The 20,782-nt window shown below is 38.5% G+C and overlaps 1 protein-coding gene across 1 annotated transcript in view; it reads right to left on the bottom strand.

Annotated features, from left to right (window-relative positions):
- The window catches only part of LOC105499344 (embigin), a 57,464-nt gene that overhangs the window by 23,070 nt on the left and 13,612 nt on the right, over positions 1-20,782 (bottom strand). The window lies entirely within an intron of this gene.

Here is a 20,782-nt window from a genome sequence, read left to right as displayed (position 1 = left end):
GAGGCTGCAGTGAGCTAAGGTGGCACCACTGCACTCCAGGCAGGATGATAAAGCAGGGACCTGTCTCACAAAAAAAAAAAAAAAAAAAAAATCTATCACTTTTAATTACATTTGAAACTTTACGAAATGCTTCCATAAGCAAAGACCAGGTACAAGGTTTGCAGATAGTGAAGTACAGCTCGTGCGAAGCACTTTGTGAGCACATGCTTGAAATAACTGCTTGTATGACTGCAAACTGCTGAATTGAATTTAATGCTCAAAAAGAAAAATAACATTTGATGTCTCTAGAATACATATATTGCCAGAGATTACCTTATTCCTTGCAGTTCCCCTTACTGTGCTCTATTTCACTATCCTAGTATATTTTAAACATTTTGCTAGCCACACCAAATTATTCCAACTACCTTTCAATTGTTGGTGCCCATCAGGATTTTGCTCTCTGGTCTCTTTACTTCTCAGTTTGGCACTCCTTTGTTGGATTCAACTATTAACCATAATGCTCTTTACTTGCAAAATTAGAACCTCCACTGAAGTCTTTTTTTTTATTTTATAGCTCCAGCTGTCTATGGAGCATCTAAATCTGGATATCCCATGGGAAGTTCAAACTCCAAATATCCAAGAGAGATCCATTAATATTCCCTTGTGCTGACCTATAACACTGAATCACATGCAGTAGCATTTAGTTGATTCTACCGCTAAAATGTCAAACAAATTTGTCCAGTTTTATCCAACCCTCCTATTATTGGCCTTCATTATCTTTCACCAAGACAAGGCAAATTACCTAATTTCTCTTGGCCAGCTTCTCTTGCTCCAGCCAAAATTGTCCTTTGGTTGGAGCAATTTGAGCAAAACTCAAATTGTTTAACTGCCTTGATTCTATACCTCGCATTTGCAAATCAAAGTATTTTTGTATTGGACATCCATTTCCTTATTTGTAAGGCAGGATAATACATATTTCATGAGATTGTAGAAAGTTCTATCATAAGAAATGCAACAGTAATATAATATAGCAATTAATAAATGCCCATTTACTTCTCACCATTATCTCACTGGGGAATATTATAAAAACTATCATATATGGTGCTAAGGGTTATATGTTGATTAAATCATTTAATCTTCACAACAGCTTTATGAGGTAAGTATCACTGTTACCATTCCAACTTTAGAAATGAGGCAAACAGGCTGCCTGTCTTGTCTAAGATCACACATCAAGACAAAGGCAACACTGAATCTTAGATTTAGGTATGCCTGAGTCCAGATTGTGATAACCAACAGACTATACCAACTCTCAAACATATTAAATTCTCATTACAATGGAATTAACTTCATTACCTTCAAACTGTTGAACCAAGATTTTAAATAAAAGAAAATATTAATAGAAGATTAAAGAAATGTACAGTGTAGCTATATATCAATGTGAATGTGATGATAAATGAACAGTGCAATCAAAATATTTTTAAAATACACATTTTCAACTAAACACAGTTTTATATAACTTAAAATGCAATGCAGCTTTTCTTATTGGTAGGCCATCCTCCAAGCCCTAATCCTTGTCTCACTGTTCCCTATAATACTTTGCAGGTGCTTCTGCAGTTTGCTGTGCTTCTGCAGTTTGTTTTCCTCCCTGTCAAGAAATCACAGCATCAAAAATATGCAAAAAGCTCTACCTTTTTACATATTTTGTGGTTAGCCAACAAACTAATATGAGCTCAGTCGACAATGTTTCAACTTCCTTAATACTGCACAACTGCAATGCATTTTTGCCGCTTTAGAGTGCTGCAAAAACATCTATGACATCTGCATTTCTAAAACCATAGCAATTTGTTTCTGAAACATATTTTTAAGACTGTTCTTAAAACCATATAGTAATTTATACCTGTCTAAAAAATTTCTTATTTTCATAGATAACATTTGCAGTCTTCAGAGAAATGACATTTAGATTTTCTTGGGTCTATTCAGGACCCAATCTTTTAAACCATTTCACTACAAATAAAAGTCTGCTTTGTTATTTATTAAGAAAAAGAAAATATGGAAGAAGCCAATTAAAATTTATTGCATAGGATAGTGTTTCCAAACATGCTTTAAAGACAGAAACTCTTACTAAAAACAATTAAGTGAACTGTGATATATACAACAGATTAGATGGGACAACTCTGATAGAAGCCAAGATAGAAAACACAGAGCCCCATCAGCCTGACTTTTCATTATTCATAATGAGGTAGAAGGTGGAATGTGACTCTGGACCAGACTGAAGACTGACAGAAACAAGGAAGAGACATCGAAAGCTCCTCTCCACAAGACACACCCACCAGCACCATGACAGTTTACCATTGCCATGGCTACACCCAGAAGTTACCATCCCTTTCCATGGCAATGACCCAGAAGTTACCTCCTGTTTTCTAGAAATTTCTGAATAGCCTGGCCCTGAATTTGCACATAATTAAAAGTGGTATAATCATGGCTGCAGAACTGCCCCTGAGCTGCTATTCACGACACACTGCCCAGGGTGTCCCCCTGCTCCGAAGGAGAAGTCACAGAGCTGTAACACCCCTGCCTCAATAAAGCCGCTTTTTTCTACCATCAGCTCACTCTTTAATTCTTTCCTGAGCCAACCTTCTCCGGCTAAACCCCAGTGTTGGGATTCACCTGCCCTGTAACAATTTCACCATAAAAGTCAATAAGGCTTCATGATGCAACCCAAAATGTCTATTAAACATCCAGAATCCTTACAGAAACAGAAGGCCTCACTAACATGAGGCCAACACCCCTATATAAAAATGATACAATGGGGCCGGGCTTGGTGGCTCAAGCCTGTAATCCCAGCACTTTGGGAGGCTGAGGCGGGTGGATCACAAGGTCAGGAGATCGAGACCATCCTGGCTAACCCGCTGAAACCCCGTCTCTACTAAAAAATACAAAAAACTAGCCAGGCGAGGTGGTGGGCGCCTGTAGTCCCAGCTACTCGGGAGGCAGAGGCAGGAGAATGGCGTAAACCCGGGAGGCGGAGCTTGCAGTGAGCTGAGATCCAGCCACTGCACTCCAGCCTGGGCGACAGAGCAAGGCTCCGTCTCAAAAAAAAAAAAAAAAAAAAAAAAAAAAAAAAGATACAATGCATCTTATTTTTATCATTAATGTTGTGCGTCTTAAACATATGGAGTTAACTTATAATTCCTCTGAATAAGAATAAAATTCTCAAAGTTTATATCCAAAATTTATAAAACATAATACCACTCCCTTGATTCTTATAATTTCACCACTCTCACAAATTAAGTCTCAAATTGATTGAAGAATCATGACAGTTTATTAAGTGATCCTATCAACAAGTTATTTACATGCCATCTGATTAGTGCCATACCAATGTGATACAACCTAAAACACATGTGCTTCCTGAATCCCATAAACTTAAAATGTGAAATCACCAATGTGCACAGAGAAGCCTGAAATTACATAAACCCAATTTGAGTAAAATGTAGTACACATATACTTTGATACAGTTTTTTATATCTATATAAAATCTCCAAGTACTCCCTGGAGACTCCCTCAAGACCTGTGAACTATGTGGCTGGCGTTTATGAGCTGAGCCTATTTTCAAACTTTTAGATTTTTCTTTTTACACAGATATCCTCAAAAGAAAGAGAAACACCAGAAAATGTGAATGGCTTCTACACAAATGAAGCCTGGTTTTCCAAAATAATTCATCAAAGATTTAAAATTATCTAAGAGGAGATGCTAGTTGAATTTTACTAAACAAAGCTTCTATTAGTCACTGTTTTCCTCCACTTCAATTAGTAACAGAAATTAAGGCATGTAATGGTTATTTCTCTACTTTCTAAACTGATTTAATATCATTTCAAAGAAAAGCAAAAACAATTCTACTTGAATTCCAGAATTGCATGTCTCTTGTTTCAACAATGTAGTACTTAATTTGAGACAATAACAATGGGTAATAATCCAATAATTAAATATATTTTTCTACAACATAGAGAACAACACTGCAACTATTGTTTACATCAGTTACAGGAAAACTATAGTAAATGGTTACATTGTTCTAGTAACCAAATACATTTGTTGCCACTGTTTCCAAATAATGAACAGGAAGTTCATCCAACACTATAGTGGGGGCTATTGATCATATTTTTGGACAACCAGAATCCGAACACCCTTCCCATCAATGTAAAGTTCGGTGACAGGCAAAGTACTCACTCACTGCGGAAACCTAAGAACAGGTATTTCTTCTCTCTGCCCAGCTGAGCACTAGGGTTTGGCCACTTTAATTATAACCTCCTACTCAGGGTTTTAAAGTTAGAGGGAGGGAGTTAAGGACCTAGGCAGAACTGAGAAATTAATCACAATAGCAATGGCAAGTGTCTAGCAGTGATTGTGCCTCATTATTCCTTCAATCATTCATTTAACACTTATTTACTGAACACCTACCACGTGCTTTACGTGTATCCACTCGTTCAACAATTTTACTAAAAATATATTACGTGCCTTTATTCTAGGCCCTAGTATCAAGAGTCCAGTACCAGCAGAAATATCTCAAGCAGACTCTTCCAGTAATCCTTGCTGTCTGTCATCCTGAGTTCCCCGGCATTGCCAGAACTTGATTTCCAGTTTTCTCATCAATTCTGCTAGCCAACATCCTTTATTCAACAAATTATTTCCTGCTTAACTGGCTATAGACTGTTTCTGGGCTTGAGATCATTAACCTAATCCATATATACCTATCAAGATTTATACTAGATACTTCATTTAAGCACTCCTTCCATTTGATTAAAATTTCATAGCACTGATGTCACTTGATAGCTCACAAATATCTAGAACATATGATAATATGTTCTACATATTGGTACAAATGGTACCAATACAAAGTGGTAATCATAGTACCAGTTCAGTACATCTGAAAGGCAATACCTGAGGTTACATAGGGGATAAGATCCAGGCTGAGGTAGCAGTCCAGGACTCAGAACAGTCAGTCCTTGGCCCTGTATACTCCCCTCCATGTCCAGTCCTGCCCTTTTGTTCTTGGAGCTATAAATCACACTTTAGTATTTTTTCCATCTCTTCTACATTTACAAATCAAAATCATCTCAAGCCATAACAACTTGCCTCCGATCTTTACTTCTAATTTCTGCCTTCTCTACCCTGATAAAAAGCTTTCATTTATTTTGAAACATTTTTCACATATCCACTTCAATATAATGGAAGAAAGGAACAGCAAATGACAATATATCATTTGATTCCCTGGTACAAGAACCATTTAAATTTTGAAATGGATTATTCGAACGGATTTCAAAATTATTTTAGTAGCAGAATTATTTCAGAAATAAATCAGAGGAAAACTTAAGCAGAACCCCCCCGCCCCACCACACACACACACACAGATAACTGTATAAAACTGACAAAAAAATGTTGCTACAATTAGTGAAGACTGGAGAAGGTATGGAAAACATTCAAGATTGGCTTCTTCATCCCTTCATCTTCTTTACCCATCATGGTTACACCTCAAGGAACAAAGGATTTAAAAGTGACACATGCACACGTATATTCAGTGCAGCACTATTCACAATAGCAAAGAAGTAGAATTAACCCAAATGCCCATCAACGACAGACTGGATAAAGAAAATGTGGATTTAAAAGTGACACATGCACACATATGTTCATTGCAGCACTATTCACAATAGCAAAGACGTAGAATTAACCCAAATGCCCATCAATGATTGACTGGATAAAGAAAATGTGGAGGGGCGGAGCAAGATGGCCGAATAGGAACAGCTCCAGTCTCCAACTCCCAGCGCCAGCGACACAGAAGACCGGTGATTTCTGCATTTTCAACTGAGGTACTGGGTTCATCTCACTGGGGAGTGCCGGACGATCGGTGCTGGTCAGCTGCTGCAGCCCGACCAGCGAGAGCTGAAGCAGGGAGAGGCATTGCCTCACCTGGGAAGCGCAAGGGGGAAGGGAATCCCTTTTCCTAGCCAGGGGAACTGAGACACACAACACCTGGAAAATCGGGTAACTCCCACCGCAATACTGCGCTTTAAGCAAACAGGCACACCAGGAGATCATATCCCACACCTGGCCAGGAGGGTCCCACACCCACGGAGCCTCCCTCATTGCTAGCACAGCAGTCTGTGATCTACCGGCAAGGCAGTAGTGAGGCTGGGGGAGGGGCGCCCGCCATTGCTGAGGCTTAAGTAGGTAAACAAAGCTGCTGGGAAGCTCGAACTGGGTGGAGCTCACAGCAGCTCAAGGAAACCTGCCTGTCTCTGTAGACTCCACCTCTGGGGACAGGGCACAGTAAACAATAACAAACACAGCCGAAACCTCTGCAGACGCAAACGACTCTGTCTGACAGCTTTGAAGAGAGCAGTGGATCTCCCAACACGGAGGTTGAGATCTGAGAAGGGACAGACTCCCTGCTCAAGTGGGTCCCTGACCCCTGAGTAGCCTAACTGGGAGACATCCCCCACTAGGGGCAGTCTGACACCCCACACCTCACAGGATGGCGTACACCCCTGAGAGGAAACTTCCAAAGCAAGAATCAGACAGGTACACTCGCTGTTCAGAAATATTCTATCTTCTGCAGCCTCTGCTGCTGATACCCACGCAAACAGGGTCTGGAGTGGACCTCAAGCAATCTCCAACAGACCTACAGCTGAGGGTCCTGACTGTTAGAAGGAAAACTATCAAACAGGAAGGACACCTACACCAAAACCTCATCAGTACATCACCATCATCAAAGACCAGAGGCAGATAAAACCACAAAGATGGGGAAAAAGCAGGGCAGAAAAGCTGGAAATTCAAAAAATAAGAGTGCATCTCCCCCGGCAAAGGAGCGCAGCTCATCGCCAGCAACAGATCAAAGCTGGACGGAGAATGACTTTGACGAGATGAGAGAAGAAGGCTTCAGTCCATCAAATTTCTCAGAGCTGAAGGAGGAATTACGTACCCAGCGCAAAGAAACTAAAAATCTTGAAAAAAAAGTGGAAGAATTGATCGCTAGAGTAATTAATGCAGAGAAGGTCATAAACGAAATGAAAGAGATGAAAACCATGACACGAGAAATACATGACAAATGCACAAGCTTCAGTAACCGTCTCGATCAACTGGAAGAAAGAGTATCAGCGATTGAAGATCAAATGAATGAAATGAAGCGAGAAGAGAAACCAAAAGAAAAAAGAAGAAAAAGAAATGAACAAAGCCTGCAAGAAGTATGGGATTATGTAAAAAGACCAAATCTACGTCTGATTGGGGTGCCTTAAAGTGAGGGGCAAAATGGAACCAAGTTGGAAAACACTCTTCAGGATATCATCCAGGAAAACTTCCCCAACCTAGTAGGGCAGGCCAACATTCAAATCCAGGAAATACAGAGAACGCCACAAAGATACTCCTCGAGAAGAGAAACTCCAAGACACATAATTGCCAGATTCACCAAAGTTGAAATGAAGGAAAAAATCTTAAGGGCAGCCAGAGAGAAAGGTCGGGTTACCCACAAAGGGAAGCCCATCAGACTAACAGCAGATCTCTCGGCAGAAACTCTACAAGCCAGAAGAGAGTGGGGGCCAATATTCAACATTCTTAAAGAAAAGAATTTTCAACCCAGAATTTCATATCCAGCCAAACTAAGTTTCATAAGTGAAGGAGAAATAAAATCCTTTACAGATAAGCAAATGCTTAGAGATTTGGTCACCACTAGGCCTGCCTTACAAGAGACCCTGAAGGAAGCACTAAACATGGAAAGGAACAACCGGTACCAGCCATTGCAAAAACATGCCAAAATGTAAAGACCATTTAGGCTAGGAAGAAACTGCATCAACTAACAAGCAAAATAACCAGTTAATATCATAATGGCAAGATCTGGTTCACACATAACAATCTTAACCTTAAATGTAAATGGACTAAATGCTCCAATTAAAAGACACAGACGGGCAAACTGGATAAAGAGTCAAGACCCATCAGTCTGCTGTATTCAGGAGACCCATCTCACACGCAGAGACATACATAGGCTCAAAATAAAGGGATGGAGGAAGATTTACCAAGCAAATGGAGAACAAAAAAAAGCGGGGGTTCCAATACTAGTCTCTGATAAAACAGACTTTAAACCATCAAAGATCAAAAGAGACAAAGAAGGCCATTACATAAAGGTAAAGGGAACAATTCAACAGGAAGAGCTAACTATCCTAAATATATATGCACCCAATACAGGAGCACCCAGATTCATAAAGCAAGTCCTTAGAGACTTACAAAGAGACTTAGACTCCCATACAGTAATAATGGGAGACTTCAACACTCCACTGTCAACATTAGACAGATCAACAAGACAGAAAGTTAACAAGGATATCCAGGAATTGAACTCATCTCTGCAGCAACCAGACCTAATAGACATCTATAGAACTCTCCACCCCAAATCAACAGAATATACATTCTTCTCAGCACCACATCGTACTTACTCCAAAATTGACCACGTAATTGGAAGTAAAGCACTCCTCAGCAAATGTACAAGAACAGAAATTATAACAAACTGTCTCTCAGAATACAGTGCAATCAAACTAGAACTCAGGACTAAGAAACTCAATCAAAACCGCTCAACTACATGGAAACTGAACAACCTGCTCCTGAATGACTACTGGGTACATAACGAAATGAAGGCAGAAATAAAGATGTTCTTTGAAACCAATGAGAACAAAGATACAACATACCAGAATCTCTGGGACACATTTAAAGCAGTGTGTAGAGGGAAATTTATAGCACTAAATGCCCACAAGAGAAAGCAAGAGAGATCTAAAATTGACACTCTAACATCACAATTAAAAGAACTAGAGAAGCAAGAGCAAACACATTCGAAAGCTAGCAGAAGGCAAGAAATAACTAAGATCAGAGCAGAACTGAAGGAGATGGAGACACAAAAAACCCTCCAAAAATTCAATGAATCCAGGAGTTGGTTTTTTGAAAAGATCAACAAAATTGACAGACCACTAGCAAGACTAATAAAGAAGAAAAGAGAGAAGAATCAAATCGACGCAATTAAAAATGATAAAGGGGATATCACCACCGACCCCACAGAAATACAAACTACCATCACAGAATACTATAAACACCTCTACGCAAATAAACTAGAAAATCTAGAAGAAACGGATAATTTCCTGGACACTTACACTCTTCCAAGACTAAACCAGGAAGAAGTTGAATCCCTGAATAGACCAATAGCAGGCTCTGAAATTGAGGCAATAATTAATAGCCTACCAACCAAAAAAAGTCCAGGACCAGATGGATTCACAGCTGAATTCTACCAGAGGTACAAAGAGGAGTTGGTACCATTCCTTCTGAAACTATTCCAATCAATAGAAAAAGAGGGAATCCTCCCTAACTCATTTTATGAGGCCAACATCATCCTGATACCAAAGCCTGGCAGAGACACAACAAAAAAAGAGAATTTTAGACCAATATCCCTGATGAACATCGATGCAAAAATCCTCAATAAAATACTGGCAAACCGGATTCAGCAACACATCAAAAAGCTTATCCACCATGATCAAGTGGGCTTCATCCCTGGGATGCAAGGCTGGTTCAACATTCGCAAATCAATAAACATAATCCAGCATATAAACAGAACCAAAGACAAGAACCACATGATTATCTCAATAGATGCAGAAAAGGCTTTTGACAAAATTCAACAGCCCTTCATGCTAAAAACGCTCAATAAATTCAGTATTGATGGAACATATCTCAAAATAATAAGAGCTATTTATGACAAACCCACAGCCAATATCATACTGAATGGGCAAAAACTGCAAAAATTCCCTTTGAAAACTGGCACAAGACAGGGATGCCCTCTCTCACCACTCCTATTCAACATAGTGTTGGAAGTTCTGGCTAGGGCAATCAGGCAGAAAGAAATCAAGGGTATTCAGTTAGGAAAAGAAGAAGTCAAATTGTCCCTGTTTGCAGATGACATGATTGTATATTTAGAAAACCCCATTGTCTCAGCCCAAAATCTCCTTAAGCTGATAAGCAACTTCAGCAAAGTCTCAGGATACAAAATTAATGTGCAAAAATCACAAGCATTCTTATACACCAGTAACAGACAAACAGAGAGCCATATCAGGAATGAACTTCCATTCACAATTGCTTCAAAGAGAATAAAATACCTAGGAATCCAACTTACAAGGGATGTAAAGGACCTCTTCAAGGAGAACTACAAACCACTGCTCAGTGAAATAAAAGAGAACACAAACAAATGGAAGAACATACCATACTCATGGATAGGAAGAATCAATATCGTGAAAATGGCCATACTGCCCAAGGTAATTTATAGATTTAATGCCATCCCCATCAAGCTACCAATGAGTTTCTTCACAGAATTGGAAAAAAATGCTTTAAAGTTCATATGGAACCAAAAAAGAGCCCTTATATCCAAGACAATCCTAAGTCAAAAGAACAAAGCTGGAGGCATCACGCTACCTGACTTCAAACTATACTACAAGGCTACAGTAACCAAAACAGCATGGTACTGGTACCAAAACAGAGAGATAGACCAATGGAACAGAACAGAGTCCTCAGAAATAATACCACACATCTACAGCCATCTGATCTTTGACAAACCTGACAAAAACAAGAAATGGGGAAAGGATTCCCTATTTAATAAATGGTGCTGGGAAAATTGGCTAGCCATAAGTAGAAAGCTGAAACTGGATCCTTTCCTTACTCCTTATACGAAAATTAATTCAAGATGGATTACAGACTTAAATGTTAGACCTAATACCATAAAAATCCTAGAGGAAAACCTAGGTAGTACCATTCAGGACATAGGCATGGGCAAAGACTTCATGTCTAAAACACCAAAAGCAACGGCAGCAAAAGCCAAAATTGACAAATGGGATCTCATTAAACTAAAGAGCTTCTGCACAGCAAAAGAAACTACCATCAGAGTGAACAGGCAACCTACAGAATGGGAAAAAATTTTTGCAATCTACTCGTCTGACAAAGGGCTAATATCCAGAACCTACAAAGAACTCAAACAAATTTACAAGAAAAAAACAAACAACCCCATCAAAAAGTGGGCAAAGGATATGAACAGACATTTCTCAAAAGAAGACATTCATACAGCCAACAGACACATGAAAAAATGCTCATCATCACTGGCCATCATAGAAATGCAAATGAAAACCACAATGAGATACCATCTCACACCAGTTAGAATGGCGATCATTAAAAAGTCAGGAAACAACAGGTGCTGGAGAGGATGTGGAGAAATAGGAACACTTTTACACTGTTGGTGGGATTGTAAACTAGTTCAACCATTATGGAAAACAGTATGGCGATTCCTCAAGGATCTAGAACTTGATGTACCATATGACCCAGCCATCCCATTACTGGGTATATACCCAAAGGATTATAAATTATGCTGCTATAAAGACACATGCACACGTATGTTTATTGCAGCACTATTCACAATAGCAAAGACTTGGAATCAACCCAAATGCCCATCAGTGACAGATTGGATTAAGAAAATGTGGCACATATACACCATGGAATACTATGCAGCCATAAAAAAGGATGAGTTTGTGTCCTTTGTAGGGACATGGATGCAGCTGGAAACCATCATTCTTAGCAAACTATCACAAGAACAGAAAACCAAACACCGCATGTTCTCACTCATAGGTGGGAACTGAACAATGAGATCACTTGGACTCGGGAAGGGGAACATCACACACCGGGGCCTATCATGGGCAGGGGGGAGGGGGGAGGGATTGCATTGGGAGTTATACCTGATGTAAATGACGAGTTGATGGGTGCAGCATACCAACATGGCACAAGTATACATATGTAACAAACCTGCACGTTATGCACATGTACCCTACAACTTAAAGTATAATAATAATAAATAAATTAAAAAAAAAAAAAAGAAAATGTGGTGCATATACACCATGGAATACTATGCAGCCATAAAAAAGGAACAAAATCATGTCCTTTGCAGGGCATGGATGAAGCTGGAAGCCATTATCCTCAGCAAACTAACACAGGAACAGAAAACCAACCACCACATGTTCTCACTTACAAGTGGGAGCTAAACCACAAGAACACATGGGCCGGGCGCGGTGGCTCAAGCCTGTAATCCCAGCACTTTGGGAGGCCGAGACGGGCGGATCACGAGGTCAGGAGATCGAGACCATCCTGGCTAACACAGTGAAACCCCGTCTCTACTAAAAATACAAAAAAAAAATAAATAGCCGGGCGTGGTGGCGGGTGCCTGTAGTCCCAGCTACTCGGGAGGCTGAGGCCGGAGAATGGCGTAAACCCGGGAGGCGGAGCTTGCAGTGAGCTGAGATCCGGCCACTGCACTCCAGCCTGGGCGGCAGAGCGAGACTCCGTCTCAAAAAAAAAAAAAAAAAAAAAGAACACATGGACACAAGGAGGGGAACAACACACACTAGGGCCTGTCGAGGGAGGGCAGGGGGTGCAGAGCATTAGGGAAAAGAGCTAATGCATGCTGAGCTTACTGCCTAAGTGATGGATTGACAGGTGCAGCAAACTACCATGGCACACATTTACCTACGTAACAAACCTGCACATCCTCCACATGTACCCCAGAATCTAAAAAATAAAATACAATAAAAGTAACCGGATTTCAGCAAAGGAGAGGTAAACACAAGCCTCAGTACACACCAGATCAAGATAAGGGGTCATAAATACCTAATGTAAACTGAAAGCATGGCCCGCTACCTTGGTAATGAATTTGTCCAAACTGCAAGTGTTTACACCCTGACGCCAGTCCTTGAGATTAAGTCTTACAACAATGGTTTATGTTTCATGGTATCAACTTCTATGGTGCTAACCATGCAGACACTCAGAGAGTCAGTACATACATTTTGTACACACCCCAAGTGACTGTCTCAGGTCACATGCCTCCTTTGCAGAAAGGGCTCCTCTAACCTTACAACACTGCTAACAACAGACTCTCTCTATCACACTTCCTTTATATATTTTCTAGCATTTGGCACCATCTGGTTTCACCTTTCATATTAATTTGTTTACTTACTTATTCATTGCCTCTCCCACTGAAACATATACTGTATGACATGGGGGGAGGAGGGCAGAAAGGGAAGTCTGTCATGTTCACCACTGTAAACCAGGCTTTCAATAAATTTTTGTTGAAGTGGTTGTAGCTCCTGGAATATCGTATTTAAAAAACGAATCACTTCTTTAGACAGATAACGCACCTTGCCTTAGACTGAAGGTTCAAGCATATTAAAATTCTGGCCCATGATTTATATGAGGAATTCTAGGCAGAAAGTACTTTAGAGGATATGCAAGAAATGCATAAGAAGTTCTTGTCTCACACAGTTGACTCATCCATTGGCCAAAACAAATTTGTTTAGTACTTTTATATGCTATATGTGATACAGAGGTGATTTAAAAAATTATTAATCTAGCAGGGGACATATAAGTCAAGCATAAATAACTACAATTAAGTTTAACTGCAACAGATACTCTAAATCAAATGAGATCTAAATCACAGATGGCAATACAACAGTATAAAACATTAATTTTCCCCAAAATAAATCTACAGAGTCAGTGGAGAATCAGCCAAATTCCAAAAGTGCTTTTTACGGAACCCAATTTAGAGAAGTGCATGTGAAAGAATGAAAATCCAAGAAAGAAAATCTGGTTTTTTAAAAGAACAGACATAAAAAGATATAATGTTTTAAAAAATAATACTAACATGTTAATGATGTGATAAAATACCAATAAATCAATGAAATAAAACAGGCAAAACTTTTCAAACTGCAAGTCAAAATCCATTAGTGGATCAGGAAATCAATTTCATAGTTATCACCAGATTTGTTTTTTAATGGATTGGAGTAAAAGAGAAATTATCAGAGCATAACAAACCTATTAGGTGTAAGTGTTATTTGATGAATATTTTGTTTCATATGTGTGTGAAAATGCAGTTGGTGCATTAGGTTACAAAGTAAAATGTACTTCTTACTTTGGGAAGCACTTTAATCACTTTGTAAAAAGAACAGAGTTTGGGAACTGAAATATGATTAGAGTGCTATTTCAAAGCTATCAGGAAAAAGAGAACTATTCAGTTAAAAGCATTGAGACGCTGGCTAACAGTTCAAAATAATAACCACAAAATTAGCTCCTTCTGACATACAAAACATAAAACTGTATTACAAATGGGTTAAAAAGTGAAAAGTGGAAAAGTATGCAAATAATAGCAGGAAACACATAATGAAACTTCTTCACAATTAAAAAACACCACATAAAACTTTAAAGACAAGTGGGAAAAAATATTTGCAACTTCTATAAAAAGTAAAAATTCAGTAACCAAAATTTACGCCTACCTCATTGTTTTGAATCATTTAAATTAATTCAAAACATAAAATATAAGCCTACTATGTGGGTCGGGGGAAGGGGCCAACTGTCAAGATGTTTTGAAGGGCAATCTGAAGTATATGATAAAATAAAGATATACATAATTTCTCACTGAGCAATTCTACTTTGTGATAGTTTTTATAGAGAAAACATTCACAATTATGCCCAGAGAGATATATGTAGTGTGTCCCTTAATACATGGTTTTTAGCAAACATATATTAGCCAACTAGGGTCCATTAGGAAAAAAACTTGTAAGTAAGCTGGTGTATTTATATTGTGCATACAAGTTAAAAAAAAAAAAAAGCTAGATTCATATGCAATATGACTAGATCTCCAAAAACTAATGTTGAATGACAAAAATCAATTTTCAGAACAATATATATGGACGAATACCACTAAAACTAAAGAATACAAACAATACTACATAGTTTTTATAGATGCACACATACACACACACCCACACTCAGCATGGGAAAGAAACACATTGAACAGAGTTTACCATTGGAAAAGAGGAGAGAGAACAGAGATAGAAATGGCGGTAATTCAATGAGACTTGAACCTCATCAGTCAAGTTTTTTATTTCACCTCCTGAAGTTCTATTTGGACATTTTTCAAACCTGCTTTATCTTTTTAAAAAACAGTATAATATTCATTCTCATGTTTTTAATATTTCTTTTATATCTCTACCTAGTATTTCTATAATCTGAAGCTCTAGAATGTCTAATCCTACCTCTCCTTAGCTCTGTTAGGGACTGTGTGTTTGTTTTTTATATTTTTGTTTTGTAATATGTTGAGACATGTAACAGTAGGGATTATGTCACCAGGATGGACAACACATTCCTCCACAGAGGTTTTTAATTGCTTCCCTGTGGAAGTACTACCTGGCAGGGTCATTTTTGTGTTATTTCTCAGCTGGGAGGCTCCTGTACAATATAATGCAAGTAATGTAAATTTGCAATTTAAACTGTGTTGAGGACACGCCCATGTCTTTAAATAATAAGGGAAATCTTTGGGGGTTTGGAGGTTTCTTGTTTTAAAATTATTTTTATCCATATTATTTTTAGTTAGCAGATAACACTGGAAATCTTTTGGTTTAAATGCCTAACAAAACTTTAAAAGAAAGAAGTCAACTTGTCATCTTGTGCTGTTTGCTGATTTTCTTCCCTAAATCAAACCTTTCCCTACATTTACAGCCTAGGAATGATAGCTTTCTGCAGGTTTTCAGGTCCAGCTTTCCTCCTTGCATGAACTCAAGGCCTTGTTTTTTATATTTTTGTAGCTCTTAAAACTCAAGTATCTTGGCAACAAACACAGGAAACCTAACACAATATTCAGTTAGCGGGCTTCATGCCCTGATCACCAATTTTGATCAGTAGAAACTTCTTTACTTCTGTGTAGATAGCCATATATTTAAAAGAATGTTTAGGTGTGGCAGGAGGGTTTTCAGATTCTCTAATTTACTCTAATGCTGAAAATAATGTTTTAATATTTTCAAAACGGAACTCATTTTTACTTACACAATTAAAAATTAACAAAAATACAGTAAATACATATCAGAGAAGCAGGAACATATGTGCTTCTCTGCTATGTGCTTTATTGAAGATGGGCTCTTGGCTCCATTCTTAAAGAGAGGAAGGATTTGAACACCAGTAGGAGGGAAGGAAGAGACAGGTCCCACTTATAGAGTGTGAGGTCCTGTGCCTGTGATTCAGCACCATCATCTAACTTTATGGTGAGATTCTTTACTAACTGTTAATCACAATATTATTAAATCATGTGTATTCCCACAATAAAGGGATGGGAAACATGTGCAGGGCTCTCATTTTTAACGTGTAGAATGGTGGGGGTAATTTTCAAATGGGGAAAATTTTGTCCCCCAGAGAATGTTTGGCAGTATCTGGAGACATATCCAGCTGTCATAACTTAGCAGGTGCTACTCACATCTAGTGGGCAATGGCTAGGAATGCTGTTAAACAGCCTACAATTCTGCAAACAACCTCCAACAACCAAGAATCATCCAGCCCCAAACATCAATACCTCTGTTAATAAAAACCAAAACAAAAACAAACAAGCACCTGATATAGAACAAAAGTTGATCACAGCCACTGCCACTTGTGTTGCTATGGGTAGATCCCTCTTCCATCTTTGCTTTCTCTGACTCTCTACGAATGTTAGGTCTCAATTTTTTTCTCTGTACATCAACAGTCTACATATCAGGTTTGATGAGTGCCTTTGAAAAATATTATAACATTTGCAGCACTGGAGTCATGCTAGGATCCTTTCTGCAATGAAGTATTTTCACTTATTTTCTTCTTTTCAATCTTATCAATCACCTGCCCCTAGAATCTGGGTGGTCCTAACCTAGACCTCTTGCTGGCCTAGATTTAGACTATGTGGTTGTCTTTCCTTATCTTGACTAATCTTCCCGAATCTTACATTGTGCCTTAATTTGCACATCTGCACCTCTAATGTCTGCTTATATTACCTCCTTGGCTCACAAGGACTTTGTGGGACAGCTGCTCACATCTCAACATGTAAATAAAATGTGCCACTGGGTCATCACAGGCGAGCTGATTCCAACGTTAACAAGTTGGTCAAGGTAACTGTCAGCTGTTTATTTTTATTTCAATGTCTTCCGTTAAATTATAACACATGGATTGAGAAACTAAACACTAACATGCAGAGAGGAAAAAAGCAAAAATAAAAATATATGGTGGTAATACAAACAATATAATGAATTCCAAATACTATGGACATTCAAAAATTAAGTACAGTGATATAAAAATAGTCCATTATGAAAAGCTCTGTTTTAAAACCCCTGAGAGCAGAAAAAAATACTTTTAGTTTCAGTCAATTACTTTCACAAATTTAAGATTAAGCAAGTGCAATTTCTTTTTTTCTGGGGGGCAGGGGAGATGGACTCTTGTTCTGTCACCCAGGCTGGAGTGCAGTGGCGCAATCTCAGCTCACTGCAACCTCCGCCTCCCAGGTTCAAGTGATTCTCCTGCCTCAGCCTCCTAGGTAGAAGGGAATACAGGTGCCTGCCACCACACTTGGCTAATTTTTGTATTTTTGGTAGAGACAGGGTTTCGCTATGTTGGCCAGGCTGGTCTCAAACTCCTGACCTCTGGTGATCGCCTGCCTGGGCCTCCCAAAGTGCTGGGATTGCAGGCAGCAAATGCAACTTATAAAGCAATAGCTTTATTACTAAATAAACCTAGAAATAGCAATAAATCTAGAAAATAGCTTTATTTTCGTAGTTTACTACATCATTTCAAAACTAATGTCATTCTTCTTAAAATAAATATAATTGATTTAATAATGCTGTTAAAAGAAACAAGTAACTGGGCATTAAGAAAGGCTGCAAAGCATAATGGTTAACAGCACAGACTGGGCACCAAGCTGCCTGCATTTAAAACTGTAAGCTCCAGCTCAGGAACTGTGATCCTGGTCAGTTCACTTCATCTCTTTGTGCCTCTCTTTCCTCACCTGCAAATTACAAATAATAACAGTACCCAACTCATTGAGCTGTTATAAGAATTAAGTTATTTAGAAATACAAACATGGTACATAGTCAACATCATGAGTTTGTTAAGTAAATAATTAGCAATATTTTAAAAATATTAAAATAAGTAAACAACTAAGCTTTTATGAATCAAAGGCCATGTTTTCATTCTCCCAGACACAAGAATCCATATGTTTTCCAGTCTCAAGAATCTTTGGATAAGTATATATGTAAAGAGCCAGACCAAAGTCCAAAATTTACAATTAACATATTGTATTTGAATCTCTCTACAAGAAACATTTTATCCTAACAGAGAGGTTAACTTCAACAATGGCCAGAGGGAAAAAGAAAATAATAAGTAACAACATAGAAATGTCGTAACTATTGTTTATAGACAAACACGAATAATAAAATCAATATTGATACATATCAAACAACATTATGAAAATATGAAAACACTCCATTTACAAATAGTAAGTTAAAAATCTTAACAACAGGGCCGGGCACGGTGGCTCAAGCCTGTAATCCCAGCACTTTGGGAGGCCGAGACGGGCGGATCACGAGGTCAGGAGATCAAGACCATCCTGGCTAACACGGTGAAACCCCGTCTCTACTAAAAATACAAGAAAATTAGCCGGGCGAGGTGGCGGGCGCCTGTAGTCCCAGCTACTCGGGAGGCTGAGGCAGGAGAATGGCGTGAACCCGGGGGGGCGGAGCTTGCAGTGAGCCGAGATCGCGCAACTGCACTCCAGCCTGGGCGACTGAGCAAGACTCCATCTCAAAAAAAAAAAAAAAAAAAAAATCTTAACAACAGTATGAAGAAAGTCTATAGTTGATAAGGTGAAATTTGATAATCAGGAATTGGAGTTACCTTGTCATATTCAACTAAATTAGACCAGAGACCCGGTAATAAAGAAAAGAAAAAAACACACTTGGGACACAAAGCACCTGCCTGGGACTAATACTGCAAGCCAGCTGCTGAAATGACCTGGTATAACTTTAAAACCAGTTTTACCTAGCAGCTTCTGAAACAAACCACCATGACTCTAAGACTAATTTACCGACCTCCATCACTCACCAGTCAGAGCTTGTAAGCTCCCAAAAACTTTGTTACTGCTAATAATGAGTTTTCTTCCAAAACAATGTATAACATTTCTCTCTAATAAAACCTCTAAGCTTCTCTTGGTTTTTCAGTCATACTGAAGACCATTCTACTCTCTGTGTATGCCCTGAACTCCAATTCTGTTCTACCAAACAGAACATTTTGTTTAGAGATTCATCTCGATATTTTTATTCTACATTGACACTAAAAATTATAAATGTATCTTCAAATTTAAATTCCATAGTTCAGTAAAGGTAGCTTCTAAAACCAAACTTTTTGATGGCAAGGTAACTAGAGCAACAACCTACATGGAAATGTAACCGTTCAGTGCCCGACTCTGAGATCTAATGTTTCTAAATTAACGTCAAATCTTTTCTTTTGTCAAAAACAAATCCAAACTTAAATGAAGACATTATTTTTATCATTATTATTATTATTTGACAGAGTCTCACTCTGTTCCCCAGGCTGGAGTGCAGTGGCTCAACTTCAGCTCACTGAAAACTCCAACTCCTGGGTTCAAGCGATTCTCCTGCCTCAGCCACCCAAGTAACTGGGACTACAGGCATCCGCTACCATGCCCAGCTAATTTTTGTATTTTCAGTAGTGACAAGGTTTTGCCATGTTGGCCAGGCTGGTCTTGAACTCCTGACATCAAGTGAACCACCCACCCTGGCCTCTCAAAGTGCTGGGATTACAGATGTGAGCCACCATGCCCAGACTGAAGACATTATTTTATAAAAGACTATTGCAATAGAGAAAAAGCTCCAAACTTAAGATCTGCAAGTCTCCCAAAAGTAAACAGAAAAAGGTTATTTTTTAATATGGGATAAGCAATGAAGCAAGAACTTTTTAGGGAAATTGGGCAAATGAAAGAATGTACAAAGACAGTATGACCGGGCTGCAGTCAGCCAATTCTCAAGATGTTCTTTATTTTAATGCTTGCTCGGACTTAGGGCAAGCCACATTTCACAGGTCTGTAAGGAAGAAAAAGGACAGACTAAAGTTTAATCAAGCCAAGACAGAGGTAAGTAATGGATAATGGCAAACAATTAGTCTCTTTATAACAGTGGGAATACGGCTTTAAATAGCACTATTTAGAATAAAAGAATAGGAGTTAAACCCTCCAAACAGGTTAAGTAAGTAAATAACCAGCCTGGTAACAATTAAAAAGTCCATTTTTTTGTTCCTGCCCTGAGCATTGACCGTTTTGTTTCCAGGCCACAGCTGTACTGGTTGAGTAAGGGGTGCCCTGCTGCCGACATTGCCAGGCTGGTTAAAGAATGTGCAAACTGCTTTCTCACATGAGTCTCTTAAAGAAACATTTCATCATAACAGAGGCAACCAACAACTAGAACGTGAAAAAAGTAAAAGAACATAGGAAAATTATAATAATTATTTTTTACAATAATGAACTCCATACATTGGGAACAAACAAAACTCCATACATTTGGGAACAAACAAAAGCTGTACAAAGTTACAAAAATGCTCCCTCAAAAAGCTCAATGCAAACATTCCATTCTTATCAGATTTGGAAACAGACAGGTACGCACACACACACTTTCTATTCATATTAAACAGAAATAGAGAAACAGTTCATAAGACTAGAGGATAGTTAAAAACTAGATGTGTATTTGGAAAAACCTAACTATTGATTTAATAGCTAGGTTTGTGATGTTTTAAATTCTAATTATACAATTTTAATATTGTTCCTAAACCAGATTAATCACTCTTAGGAATTTAAAAGACTGAGATTACTTTGGAAACATGGAATCCAAAACTGTGAAAGAAA

This window comes from Macaca nemestrina, chromosome 6 (genome assembly GCF_043159975.1).
Source record: "Macaca nemestrina isolate mMacNem1 chromosome 6, mMacNem.hap1, whole genome shotgun sequence".
NCBI classification, from domain to species: Eukaryota; Metazoa; Chordata; class Mammalia; order Primates; family Cercopithecidae; genus Macaca; species Macaca nemestrina.
The sequence above is the reverse complement of the archived record's forward strand: the minus strand, read 5'-3'. Positions and strand labels throughout refer to the sequence as shown.